This window comes from Oncorhynchus clarkii, chromosome 5 (genome assembly GCF_045791955.1).
Source record: "Oncorhynchus clarkii lewisi isolate Uvic-CL-2024 chromosome 5, UVic_Ocla_1.0, whole genome shotgun sequence".
NCBI lineage: Eukaryota > Metazoa > Chordata > Actinopteri > Salmoniformes > Salmonidae > Oncorhynchus > Oncorhynchus clarkii.
The window spans coordinates 94,835,530-94,848,275 of NC_092151.1; the positions used below are offsets into that span (position 1 = coordinate 94,835,530).

Sequence of the window (12,746 nt, forward strand, 5' to 3'; positions counted from 1 at the left end):
ATGGTGAATCCAGTTGTTTCCCCCCATGGTGAATCTAGTTGGTCCTCCCCCCATGGTGAATCTAGTTGTCTCCCCCCATGGTGAATCTAGTTGGTCCTCCCCCCATGGTGAATCTAGTTGTTTCCCCCCATGGTGAATCTAGTTGTTTCCCCCCATGGTGAATCTAGTTGTTTCCCCCCATGGTGAATCTAGTTTCTCCCCCCATGGTGAATCTAGTTGTTTCCCCCCATGGTGAATCTAGTTGTTTCCCCCCATGGTGAATCTAGTTGGTCCTCCCCCCATGGCGAATCTAGTTGTTTCCCCCCATGGTGAATCTAGTTGTTTCCCCCATGGCGAATCTAGTTGTTTCCCCCCATAGCGAATCTAGTTGCTCCCCCCATGGTGAATCTATTTGTTTCCCCCCATGGTGAATCTAGTTGTTTCCCCCCATGGTGAATCTAGTTGGATCCCCCCATGGTGAATCTAGTTGTTTCCCCCCATGGTGAATCTAGTTGTTCCCCCATGGTGAATCTAGTTGTTTCCCCCCATGGTGAATCTAGTTGTTCCCCCCCCCCCCGGTGAATCTAGTTGTTTCCCCCCATGGTGAATCTAGTTGTTTCCCCCCATGGTGAATCTAGTTGCCTCCCGCCATGGTGAATCTAGTTGTTTCCCCCCATGGTGAATCTAGTTGTTTCCCCCATGGTGAATCTAGTTGTTTCCCCCCATGGTGAATCTAGTTGTCTCCCCCCATGGTGAATCTAGTTCTTTCCCCCCATGGTGAATCTAGTTGTTTCCCCCCATGGTGAATCTAGTTGTTTCCCCCCATGGTGAATCTAGTTGTTTCCCCACATGGTGAATCTAGTTGGTTCCGCCCATGGTGAATCTAGTTGTTTCCCCCCATGGTGAATCTAGTTGTTTCCCCCCATGGTGAATCTAGTTGTTTCCCCCCATGGTGAATCTAGTTGTCTCCCCCCATGGTGAACCTAGTTGTTTCCCCCCATGGTGAATCTAGTTGTCTCCCCCCATGGTGAATCTAGTTGGTCCTACCCCCATGGTGAATCTAGTTGTTTCCCCCCATGGTGAATCTAGTTGTTTCCCCCCATGGTGAATCTAATTGTATCCCCCCATGGTGAATCTAGTTGTTTCCCCCCATGGTGAATCTAGTTGTTTCCCCCCGTGGTGAATCTAGTTGTTTCCCCCCATGGTCAATCTAGTTGTTTCCCCCCCGGTGAATGTAGTTGTTTCCCCCCATGGTGAATCTAGTTGTTTCCCCCCATGGTGGATCTAGTTGTTCCCCCCATGGTGAATCAAGTTGATCCCCCCATGGTGAATCTAGTTGTCCTCCCCCCGGTGAATCTAGCTGTTTTCCCCCATGGTGAATCTAGTTGTTTCCCTCCATGGTGAACCTAGTTGTTTCCCCCCATGGTGAATCTAGTTGTTTCCCTCCATGGTGAACCTAGTTGTTTCCCCCCATGGTGAATCTAGTTCTCCCCCCATGGTGAATCTAGTTGGTCCTCCCCTCATGGTGAATCTAGTTGTTTCCCCCCATGGTGAATCTAGTTGTTTCTCCCCCTGGTGAATCTAGTTGTTTCCCCCCATGGTGAATCTAGTTGTTTCCCCCCATGGTGAATCTAGTTGTTTCCCCCCATGGTGAATCTAGTTGTTTCCCCCCATGGTGAATCTAGTTGTTCCCCCCATGGTGAATCTAGTTGGTTCCCCCCATGGTGAATCTAGTTGTTTCCCCCCATGGCGAATCTAGTTGTTTCCCCCCATGGTGAATCTAGTTGCCTCCCCCCATGGTGAATCTAGCTGTTTCCCCCCATGGTGAATCTAGTTGTCTCCCCCCATGGTGAATCCCCCCCATGGTGAATCTAGTTTCTCCCCCCCGGTGAATCTAGTTGTTTCCCCCCATGGTGAATCTAGTTGTTTCCCCCCATGGTGAATCTAGTTGTTTCCCCCCATGGTGAATCTAGTTGTTTCCCCCCATGGTGAATCTAGTTGTTTCCCCCCCATGGTGAATCTAGTTGTTTCCCCCCATGGTGAATCTAGTTGTTTCCCCCCATGGTGAATCTAGTTGTTTCCCCCATGGTGAATCTAGTTGTTTCCCCCCATGGTGAATCTAGTTGTTCCCCCCATGGTGAATCTAGTTGTCCTCCCCCCATGGTGAATCTAGTTGTTTCCCCCCATGGTGAATCTAGTTGTTTCCCCCCATGGTGAATCTAGTTGGTCCTCCCCCCATGGCGAATCTAGTTGTTTCCCCCCATGGTGAATCTAGTTGTTTCCCCCATGGCGAATCTAGTTGTTTCCCCCCATAGCGAATCTAGTTGCTCCCCCCATGGTGAATCTATTTGTTTCCCCCCATGGTGAATCTAGTTGTTTCCCCCCATGGTGAATCTAGTTGGATCCCCCCATGGTGAATCTAGTTGTTTCCCCCCATGGTGAATCTAGTTGTTCCCCCATGGTGAATCCCCCCCATGGTGAATCTAGTTGTTCCCCCCCCCCCCCGGTGAATCTAGTTGTTTCCCCCCATGGTGAATCCCCCCCCCATGGTGAATCTAGTTGTTTCCCCCATGGTGAATCTAGTTGTTTCCCCCCATGGTGAATCTAGTTGTCTCCCCCCATGGTGAATCTAGTTCTTTCCCCCCATGGTGAATCTAGTTGTTTCCCCCCATGGTGAATCTAGTTGTTTCCCCCCATGGTGAATCTAGTTGTTTCCCCACATGGTGAATCTAGTTGGTTCTAGTTGTTTCCCCCCATGGTGAATCTAGTTGTTTCCCCCCATGGTGAATCTAGTTGTTTCCCCCCATGGTGAATCTAGTTGTCTCCCCCCATGGTGAACCTAGTTGTTTCCCCCCATGGTGAATCTAGTTGTCTCCCCCCATGGTGAATCTAGTTGGTCCTACCCCCATGGTGAATCCCCCCCATGGTGAATCTAGTTGTTTCCCCCCATGGTGAATCTAATTGTATCCCCCCATGGTGAATCTAGTTGTTTCCCCCCATGGTGAATCTAGTTGTTTCCCCCCGTGGTGAATCCCCCCCATGGTCAATCTAGTTGTTTCCCCCCCGGTGAATGTAGTTGTTTCCCCCCATGGTGAATCTAGTTGTTTCCCCCCATGGTGGATCTAGTTGTTCCCCTCCCCCCGGTGATGGTTTTCCCCCATGGTGAATCTAGTTGTTTCCCTCCATGGTGAACCTCTGGTGAATCTAGTTGTTTCCCTCCATGGTGAACCTAGTTGTTTCCCCCCATGGTGAATCTAGTTCTCCCCCCATGGTGAATCTAGTTGGTCCCCCCTCATGGTGAATCTAGTTGTTTCCCCCCATGGTGAATCTAGTTGTTTCTCCCCCTGGTGATCTAGTTGTTTCCCCCCATGGTGAATCTAGTTGTTTCCCCCCATGGTGAATCTAGTTGTTTCCCCCCATGGTGAATCCCCCCCATGGTGAATCTATTGGTGAAATCTAGTTGGTTCCCCCCATGGTGAATCTAGTTTCTCCCCCCGGTGAATCTAGTTGTTTCCCCCCATGGTGAATCTAGTTGTTTCCCCCCATGGTGAATCTAGTTGTTTCCCCCCATGGTGAATCTAGTTGTTTCCCCCCATGGTGAATCTAGTTGTTTCCCCACATGGTGAATCTAGTTGGTTCCACCCATGGTGAATCTAGTTGTTTCCCCCCATGGTGAATCTAGTTGTTTCCCCCCATGGTGAATCTAGTTGTTTCCCCCCATGGTGAATCTAGTTGTATCCCCTCATGGTGAATCTAGTTGTTTCCCCCCATGGTGAATCTAGTTGTTTCCCCCCATGGTGAATCTAGTTGGTCCTCCCCCCATGGCGAATCTAGTTGTTTCCCCCCATGGTGAATCTAGTTGTCTCCCCCCATGGTGAACCTAGTTGTTTCCCCCCATGGTGAATCTAGTTGTCTCCCCCCATGGTGAATCTAGTTGGTCCTACCCCCATGGTGAATCTAGTTGTTTCCCCCCATGGTGAATCTAGTTGTTCCCCCCATGGTGAATCTAGTTGTCCTCCCCCCATGGTGAATCTAGTTGTTTCCCCCCATGGTGGATCTAGTTGTTCCCCCCATGGTGAATCAAGTTGATCCCCCCATGGTGAATCTAGTTGTCCTCCCCCCGGTGAATCTAGCTGTTTTCCCCCATGGTGAATCTAGTTGTTTCCCTCCATGGTGAACCTAGTTGTTCCCCCCATGGTGAATCTAGTTGTCTCCCCCCATGGTGAATCTAGTTGGTCCTACCCCCATGGTGAATCTAGTTGTTTCCCTCCATGGTGAACCTAATTGTTTCCCCCCATGGTGAATCTAGTTGCTCCCCCCATGGTGAATCTAGTTGGTCCTCCCCTCATGGTGAATCTAGTTGTTCCCCCCATGGTGAATCTAGCTGTTCCCCCCATGGCGAATCTAGTTGTTTCCCCCCATGGTGAATCTAGTTGCCTCCCCCCATGGTGAATCTAGTTGTTTCCCCCCATGGTGAATCTAGTTGTCTCCCCCCATGGTGAATCTAGTTGGTTCCCCCCATGGTGAATCTAGTTTCTCCCCCCCGGTGAATCTAGTTGTTTCCCCCCATGGTGAATCTAGTTGTTTCCCCCCATGGTGAATCTAGTTGGTTCCCCCCATGGTGAATCTAGTTGTTTCCCCCCATGGTGAATCTAGTTGTCTCCCCCCATGGTGAATCTAGTTGTTTCCCCCCATGGTGAATCTAGTTGTTTCCCCACATGGTGAATCTAGTTGGTTCCGCCCATGGTGAATCTAGTTGTATTCCCCCATGGTGAATCTAGTTGTATCCCCCCATGGTGAATCTAGTTGTTTCCCCCCATGGTGAATCTAGTTGGTCCTCCCCTCATGGTGAATCTAGTTGTTCCCCCCATGGTGAATCTAGCTGTTCCCCCCATGGCGAATCTAGTTGCTTCCCCCCATGGTGAATCTAGTTGCCTCCCCCCATGGTGAATCTAGTTGTTTCCCCCCATGGTGAATCTAGTTGTCTCCCCCCATGGTGAATCTAGTTGGTTCCCCCCATGGTGAATCTAGTTTCTCCCCCCCGGTGAATCTAGTTGTTTCCCCCCATGGTGAATCTAGTTGTTTCCTCCCATGGTGAATCTAGTTGTTTCCCCCCATGGTGAATCTAGTTGTCTCCCCCCATGGTGAATCTAGTTGTTTCCCCCCATGGTGAATCTAGTTGTTTCCCCCCATGGTGAATCTAGTGTATAATTTTATTTCTATATCTTTGTTCTATTGAATCTTTTAGCTTACCACTGTCATAGGCAGTTTTGTATTCATCTACCAGAACAGTGTTTATATTTGGTTTCATATCTTGTTGTTGTTCTCAAGTGGTTGACGTCATCCTCAACTAGGATAATATTCTGACGATGGACCATCGTTCAGGGCCCCTGGGAACACAGCAAGTCATTGTTAGGGACAGTATCAGAATCACAAGGTCTCTTCTCGGCATGTTTATTGGTTTTGCTTTGAAGTAGCCTACGCTCTTGAACTGGTATTTCTGGGTTTAAATTTTTTTTTTTTTAAAGAGAATAATGTTGTCAAGTAACACAGGAAGTCATTGTTAGTGACAGTATCAGCATCACTAGATTACTGTTTGATTTATCACAAGGGGACTGTTATTACACGGCTTTTCAGTCTTAAGAATGACACCTTTTAACTGTTCTTTCTGTTGCCGTTGCATATGACCGTTTTCTATTTTGTGGACTTGACCGATGGCTGCATCTGTATTGGCCAGATCTGATTTCTATTAGTCCTTTTATTGCATCAAACCTGTGTGTACTTCGTTAGGCGTTACAATGTGAGGAACCTTTCCCAGGCTGTGTCCGAGAAGGCACCCTATTCCCCACACTCTTCAGGGGGGAAAAAAGGTGCTATCTAGAACCTAAAAGGGTTATTTGGCTGTCCCCATAGGAGAACCCTTTATGGTTCCAGGTAAAATGCTTTTGGGTTCCATGTTGAACCCTTTTGGGTTCCATGTCTCTCCCTCTCTCTCTCTCTCTCTCTCTCTCTCTCTCTCTCTCTCTCTCTCTCTCTCTCTCTCGGTCTCCTCTCTCTCTCCTCCCTTTCTCCCTCTCTCTCGCTCTCCCCCCTCTCTCTCCCTCTCTCTCCCTCTCCTTCTCTCTCTCTCCCTCTCCCTCTCTCTCACTCTCCCCCTCTCTCTCTCTCTCTCTCTCTCTCCCTCTCTCGCTCAGAGCCCTAACACCCTATTCCCTACATAGTGCACTACTATAGACCAGAGCCCTATTCCCTATATAGGGCACTACTATAGACCAGAGCCCTATTCCCTATATAGGGCACTACTATAGACCAGAGCCCTATTCCCTATATAGTGCACTACTATAGACCAGGCCCACAGCGAGTGGGCTTGTGACTGCTACTAAAAAGAAGTGTACTATGTAAGGAATAGGGTGCTATTTGGGACGAAAGCAACATACCACCTCAGACACACCTACAGAGAGCCTCCACTTCATATAGTTATTCAGGACGTGATTGATAGCTGGGGCGGTTATTGACATGTGATCCCCCAGTAGATACCGTTTAGTTATTTTCCATGTCATCCAGACAGCCCCGTGGTGTGTTGGTTGTGCTCTCTCTCTCTCTCTCTCTCTCCCTCTCGTTCTGTCACTCTCTCTTTCTCTCACTCTCTCCTTCTCTCACTCTCTCCGTCTCTCTCTCCCTCTCGTTCTTTCCCACTCTCCATCTCTCTCCCTCCATCTCTCTCTCTGTCTCTCTGTCTCTCTCTCTCTCTCTCTCTCTCTTTCTCTCCCTCCATCTCTCTCTGTGTCTCTCTGTGTCTCTCTCTCTCTCTCTCTCTCTCTAACCTCCCTCTGTCTCCCTCATCCATCATAGTATGAGATGACGCCTCACAACATCTTGAGTTTCATACTAAGCAGGTCAGTAAGCAGGTGTTTTTAAGCTGACCTGCTTAATGACATCATGCTGACTCTCAGATAAAATACAACCCTAAAGTGTTCCTCTCTACTGACCACCAGTGGGACTAACTAACTGCCCTAGGGTAGGTAGGGCCCGTGTTCTGGGAAGAGAGTGATTGGTGTGGCTCCTCCTGTCTCGGTGGAATAAGGCTGTGCCAGTGTAGGCCTCTGGCCAGGATCCAGGTGCCTCCCTCCATCAGAACCCACCCTCGTCCTCCTCCTCCTCCTTGTCCTCGTCCTCCTCCTCCTCATCTTCGTCCTCCTCATCCTCGTCCTCGTCCTCCTCCTCCTTGTCCTCCTCCTCGTCCTCCTCCTCCTCCTCGTCCTCGTCCTCCTCCTCCTCGTCCTCCTCCTCCTCGTCCTTCTCCTCGTCCTCCTCATCCTCCTCGTCCTCGTCCTTCTCCTCGTCCTCCTCATCCTCCTCATCCTTGTCCTCGTCCTCCTCCTCGTCCTCCTCCACGTCCTCGTCCTTCTCCTCATCCTCCTCATCCTCCTCGTCCTCCTCATCCTCCTCCTCATCCTCCTCATCCTCATCCTCATTCTCCTCCTCCTCATCCTCATCCTCCTCGTCCTCCTCATCCTCCTCCAGGATCAGATTAGAACTGGTTTGGGACTCAAGGAAAAATGTACATTGTCATTACAGAGGTGGAAGTTTTCAATCCGTCATTTGAGAGTTTGATCTTCAATCAGGCCTGACAATGACACAAACACAAGTGTATCTCATGTTCTTTAAAATGAGTTACTTGAAACAGTGGCTTGAAACCTAGGACAGTGGCTTGAATCCTAGGACAGTGGCTTGAAACCCAGGACAGTGGCTTGAAACCCAGGACAGTGTCTTGAATCCTAGGACAGTGGCTTGAAACCCAGGACAGTGGCTTGAATCCTAGGACAGTGGCTTGAATCCTAGGACAGTGGCTTGAAACCCAGGACAGTGGCTTGAAACCTAAGACAGTGGCTTGAATCCTAGGACAGTGGCTTGAATCCTAGGACAGTGGCTTGAAACCCAGGACAGTGGCTTGAAACCTAGGACAGTGGCTTGAATCCTAGGACAGTGGCTTGAAACCCAGGACAGTGGCTTGACACCTAGGACAGTGGCTTGAATCCTAGGACAGTGGCTTGAAACCCAGGACAGTGGCTTGAAACCCAGGACAGTGGCTTGACACCTAGGACAGTGGTTTGAATCCCAGGACAGTGGCTTGAATCCTAGGACAGTGACTTGAATCCTAGGACAGTGGCTTGAATCCTAGGACAGTGGTTTGAATCCTAGAACAGTGGTTTGAATCCTAGGACAGTGGCTTGAATCCCAGGACAGTGGCTTGAATCCCAGGACAGTGGCTTGAAACCTAGGACAGTGGTTTGAATCCTAGGACAGTGGTTTGAATCCCAGGACAGTGGATTGAATCCTAGGACAGTGGCTTGAATCCTAGGACAGTGGCTTGAATCCTAGGACAGTGGCTTGAAACCTAGGACAGTGGTTTGAATCCTAGGACAGTGGCTTGAATCCTAGGACAGTGGCTTGCATCCTAGGACAGTGGCTTGTGGAACAGATTTTTAAAAGCTTTGTTTGTCATTGGCAACAGGTTAGCCTAGTGGTTAGAACGTAGGGACTGCAGGGTGGCCTAGTGGTTAGAGTGTAGGGACGGCAGGGTGGCCTAGTGGTTAGAGTGTAGGGACGGCAGGTTAGCCTAGTGGTTAGAGTGTAGGGACGGCAGGGTGGCCTAGTGGTTAGAGCGTTGCACTAGTAAGCGAAAGGTTTGATTGATCAAATCCCCTAGCTGACAAGGTACAAATCTGTTGTTCTGCCCCTGAACAAGTCAGTTAACCCACTGTTCCTAGGCCATCATTGTAAATATGAATTTGTTCTTAACTGACTTGCCTTGTTATATAAAGGTTAATTAAAATAAATTAATCGTCAACAGTTCATTGCGTTTCAAATGTCCATATGCAGGTCAAATTTTTGAGACATAAACTTTCAACTTTCAACTTTCATAAACTTCTTTTTGAAGCATAAAATCACTATGGAAACCATTGGACCAGTCAACCAGGAAGAATGAAATGTCCCTTCAGAATGCTTCAATATGTCCATTTCAGAATGCTTCATTATGTCCATTTAGAATGCTTCAATATGTCCATTTCAGAATGCTTCAGAATGCTTCAATATGTCCATTTCAGAATGCTTCAATATGTCCATTTTAGAATGCTTCAATATGTCCATTTTAGAATGCTTCAGAATGCTTCAATATGTCCATTTTAGAATGCTTCAGAATGCTTCAATATGTCCATTTGGAATGCTTCAATATGTCAATTTCAGAGTGCTTCAATATGTCAATTTCAGAGTGCTTCAATATGTCAATTTCAAAATGCTTCAATATGTCCATTTCAGAATGCTTCAATATGTCCATTTGGAATGCTTCAATATGTCCATTTGGAATGCTTCAATATGTCCATTTGGAATGCTTCAATATGTCCATTTGGAATGCTTCAATATGTCCATTTGGAATGCTTCAATATGTCCATTTGGAATGCTTCAATATGTCCATTTGGAATGCTTCAATATGTCCATTTGGAATGCTTCAATATGTCCATTTGGAATGCTTCAATATGTCCATTTGGAATGCTTCAATATGTCCATTTGGAATGCTTCAATATGTCCATTTGGAATGCTTCAATATGTCCATTTGGAATGCTTCAATATGTCCATTTGGAATGCTTCAATATGTCCATTTGGAATGCTTCAATATGTCCATTTGGAATGCTTCAATATGTCCATTTGGAATGCTTCAATATGTCCATTTGGAATGCTTCAATATGTCCATTTGGAATGCTTCAATATGTCCATTTGGAATGCTTCAATATGTCCATTTGGAATGCTTCAATATGTCCATTTGGAATGCTTCAATATGTCCATTTGGAATGCTTCAATTATGGACACAGAGGTTGATCTTACACCATACTGATGCTTTTACTGGCTGGATCCCACATTGTTCCGTTTAGCACTCTGCCACTGTCCTTGTCAATCATCGATCAAACGGACTCCAATGGTACACGACATCAAATCCGACTTTATTTGTCACATGTGCCGAATACAGTGACTCTGCATAGATAATAAACAGCGAGTAGCAGCAGTGTAAATTCATAGGGGAGGGGGGTCATTGTAAATAGTCCGGGTAGACATTTTATTAATTGTTCAGCAGTCTTATGGCTTGGGGGAAGAAGCTGTTAAGGAGCCTCTTGGACCTAGACTTGGTGCTCCAGTACCGCTCGCCGTGCGGTAGCAGAGAAAACAGTCTGTGACTAGGATGACTGGAGTCTTTAACAATTTTTAGGGCCTTCCTCTGACACCGCCTGGTACAAAGGTCCTGGATGGCAGGAAGCTTGGCCCCAGTGATGTACTGGGTTGTACTCACTACCCTCTGTAGTGCCTTACCATACCAGGCGGTGATACAACCAGTCAGGATGCTCTCGATGTTGCAGCTCTAGAATATTTTGAGGATCTGAGGACCCATGCCAAATATGTTCAGTCTCCTGAGGGGGAATGGGTTTTGTTGTGCCCGCTTCACAACTGTCATGGTGTGCTTGGACCATGTTAGTTTGTTAGTGATGTGGACAACAAGGAATGTGAAGCTCTCAACCTGCTCCACTGCAGCCCCGTCGATGCGAATGGGGGCCTGTTCGGTCCTCTTTTTCCTATAGTCCACAATCATCTCCTTTGTCGTGCTCACATTGAGGGAGAGGTTGATGTCCTGGCACCACACGGCCAGGTCTCTGACCTCCTCCCTATAGGCTGTCTCGTTGTTGTCAGTGATCAGGCCAACCACTGTTGTGTCGTCAGCAAACTTAATGATGGTGTTTCGTGTTTGGCCACGTAGGGTGAACAGGGAGTACAGGAGGGGACTAAGTACACACCCCTGAGGGGCCCCAGTGTTGAGGATCAGTGTGACAGATGTGTTGTTTCCTACCCTCACCACTTCCCATCAGGAAGTCCAGGATCCAGTTGCAGAGAGAGGAGTTTAGTCCCAGGGTCCTTAGCTTAGTGATGAGCTTTGAGGACACTGTGGTGTTGAACGCTGAACTGTAGTCAATGAACAGCATTCTCACATAGGTGTTCCTTTTGTCCAGGTGGGAAAAGGCAGTGTGGAGTGGTATGTGAATTGGAGTGGGTCTATAGTATCATGGAGGATGGTGTTGATGTGAGTCATGACCTGCCTTTCAAAGCACTTCATGGCTACAGACGTGAGTGCTATGGGTCAGTAGTCATTTAGGCCAGGTTACCTTCACTTCCTTGGGCACAGGGGCTATGGTAGTCTGCTTGAAACATGTAGGTATTACAGACTCAGTCAGGGAGAGGTTGAAAATGTCAGTGAAGACACTTGACAGTTGGTCTGCTTTGAGTACACTTCACAGCTGAGCTGTTGTTGCTCCTAGACGTTTCCACTTCACAATAACACCACTTACATTTGACCAGGGCAGCTCTAACAGGGCAGCAATTTGATAAACTAACTTGTTGGAATTGTGGCATCCTATGATGCTGCCATGTTGAAAGTCACTGAGCTCTTCAGTAAGGCCATTCTGCTGCCAATGTTTGTCTATGGAGATTGCATGGCTGTGTGCACGGTTTAATACACCTGCCAGCAACGTGTGTGGCTGAAATAGCCGAATCCACTAATTTGAAGGGGTGTCCTCATACTGCTGTATATATAGTGTATGTTCTGTATCACATGGGGAGAGTGACCTCACCTGGCTATTAACGCTTCCTCTTCTTCCTTTGCCCTTCCTCCTCTTCCTCCTCTTCCTCTGCAGAACCGTTGTAAACTATGACATCTAAAAACTATGTCCTAACCTTCCTCCTCTTCTTTTCCTTGTCCTCTGTAGAACCATGTGGACCGGTGAAGGAGAGGTTCAGGTGAAAGCCCGGATGGAGACCACCCCTGCCATGGGCGTCCCTAGTATCTCTGTTTCCCAGAAACAGACCCCTAAAAAGTTTGGCCCTGTGGTGGCCCCGAAGCCCCAGTTCAACCCCTACAAGACGGGAGACCCCATTGACCTTGCTGGAGGTAAGAGACGGGGATTCAGACACTGATAAAAGGGGTGCATGTTCGTAGGCCACAATCAAGGGTCAAGGGTCAAACAGGGTGGTAGGAGTTGGGCCTGTAGACGTCTGGGTTGCCTGTTCAAATCCGGCCGGGCGCTGTGTGTGTGTGTGTGTGTGGGGGGGGATTGATCTAGGGGTTCATATCCTAACAAGAATCCCGTTGGTCCCTTGATCAAGGCCCTTAACCCCACAACATGCTCTACCACCCAGGGGTGCTGCATGGCATTCTTACCCCTGTACTCCTTTCTACTGCGTATCTGTGTGGTGTGTCTGGGGAGTTGAGAAATGAAGAGAGCAGAATATTCATTTCTGTTGTTCGCTGTGACTGTGGACAATAAAGTTGGATGTTTTTTTTTTTTTTATTGTATCCAGGGGCTGAGACCTCCTATGTATCCCCCAGTCACATGACCTTTACATGACCTTTCCATGACCTTATATGAAAGACAACACCATACTCCTCCCTTTTGCCAATTAAGAAATCCAAGGGCTGTGTAAACAAACAAAAAAAAACCTCTGACCTTGAATTCATCTTTTTAAGTCTGTTTGAAAAATACCAAAATAGAGTTGCCTTAATTAATAACATGTTAATGCAAATATCAAGAAATGTTGAGAGGGAAAGAAAATACAGGAAATAATTGAAAAGTAATAATTAATACGCCATGAGTAACAATAACTAGGTTATATACACAGGGTAGCTGTACGGAGTAGATGTGCAGGGGTATGAGGTAATAACATGGTAA

General features: G+C 47.6%; 1 pseudogene; it reads left to right on the plus strand.

Moving 5' to 3' along the window:
* Positions 1-12,746, plus strand: part of LOC139409587 (lipoma-preferred partner homolog) — a 526,233-nt pseudogene that overhangs the window by 130,363 nt on the left and 383,124 nt on the right.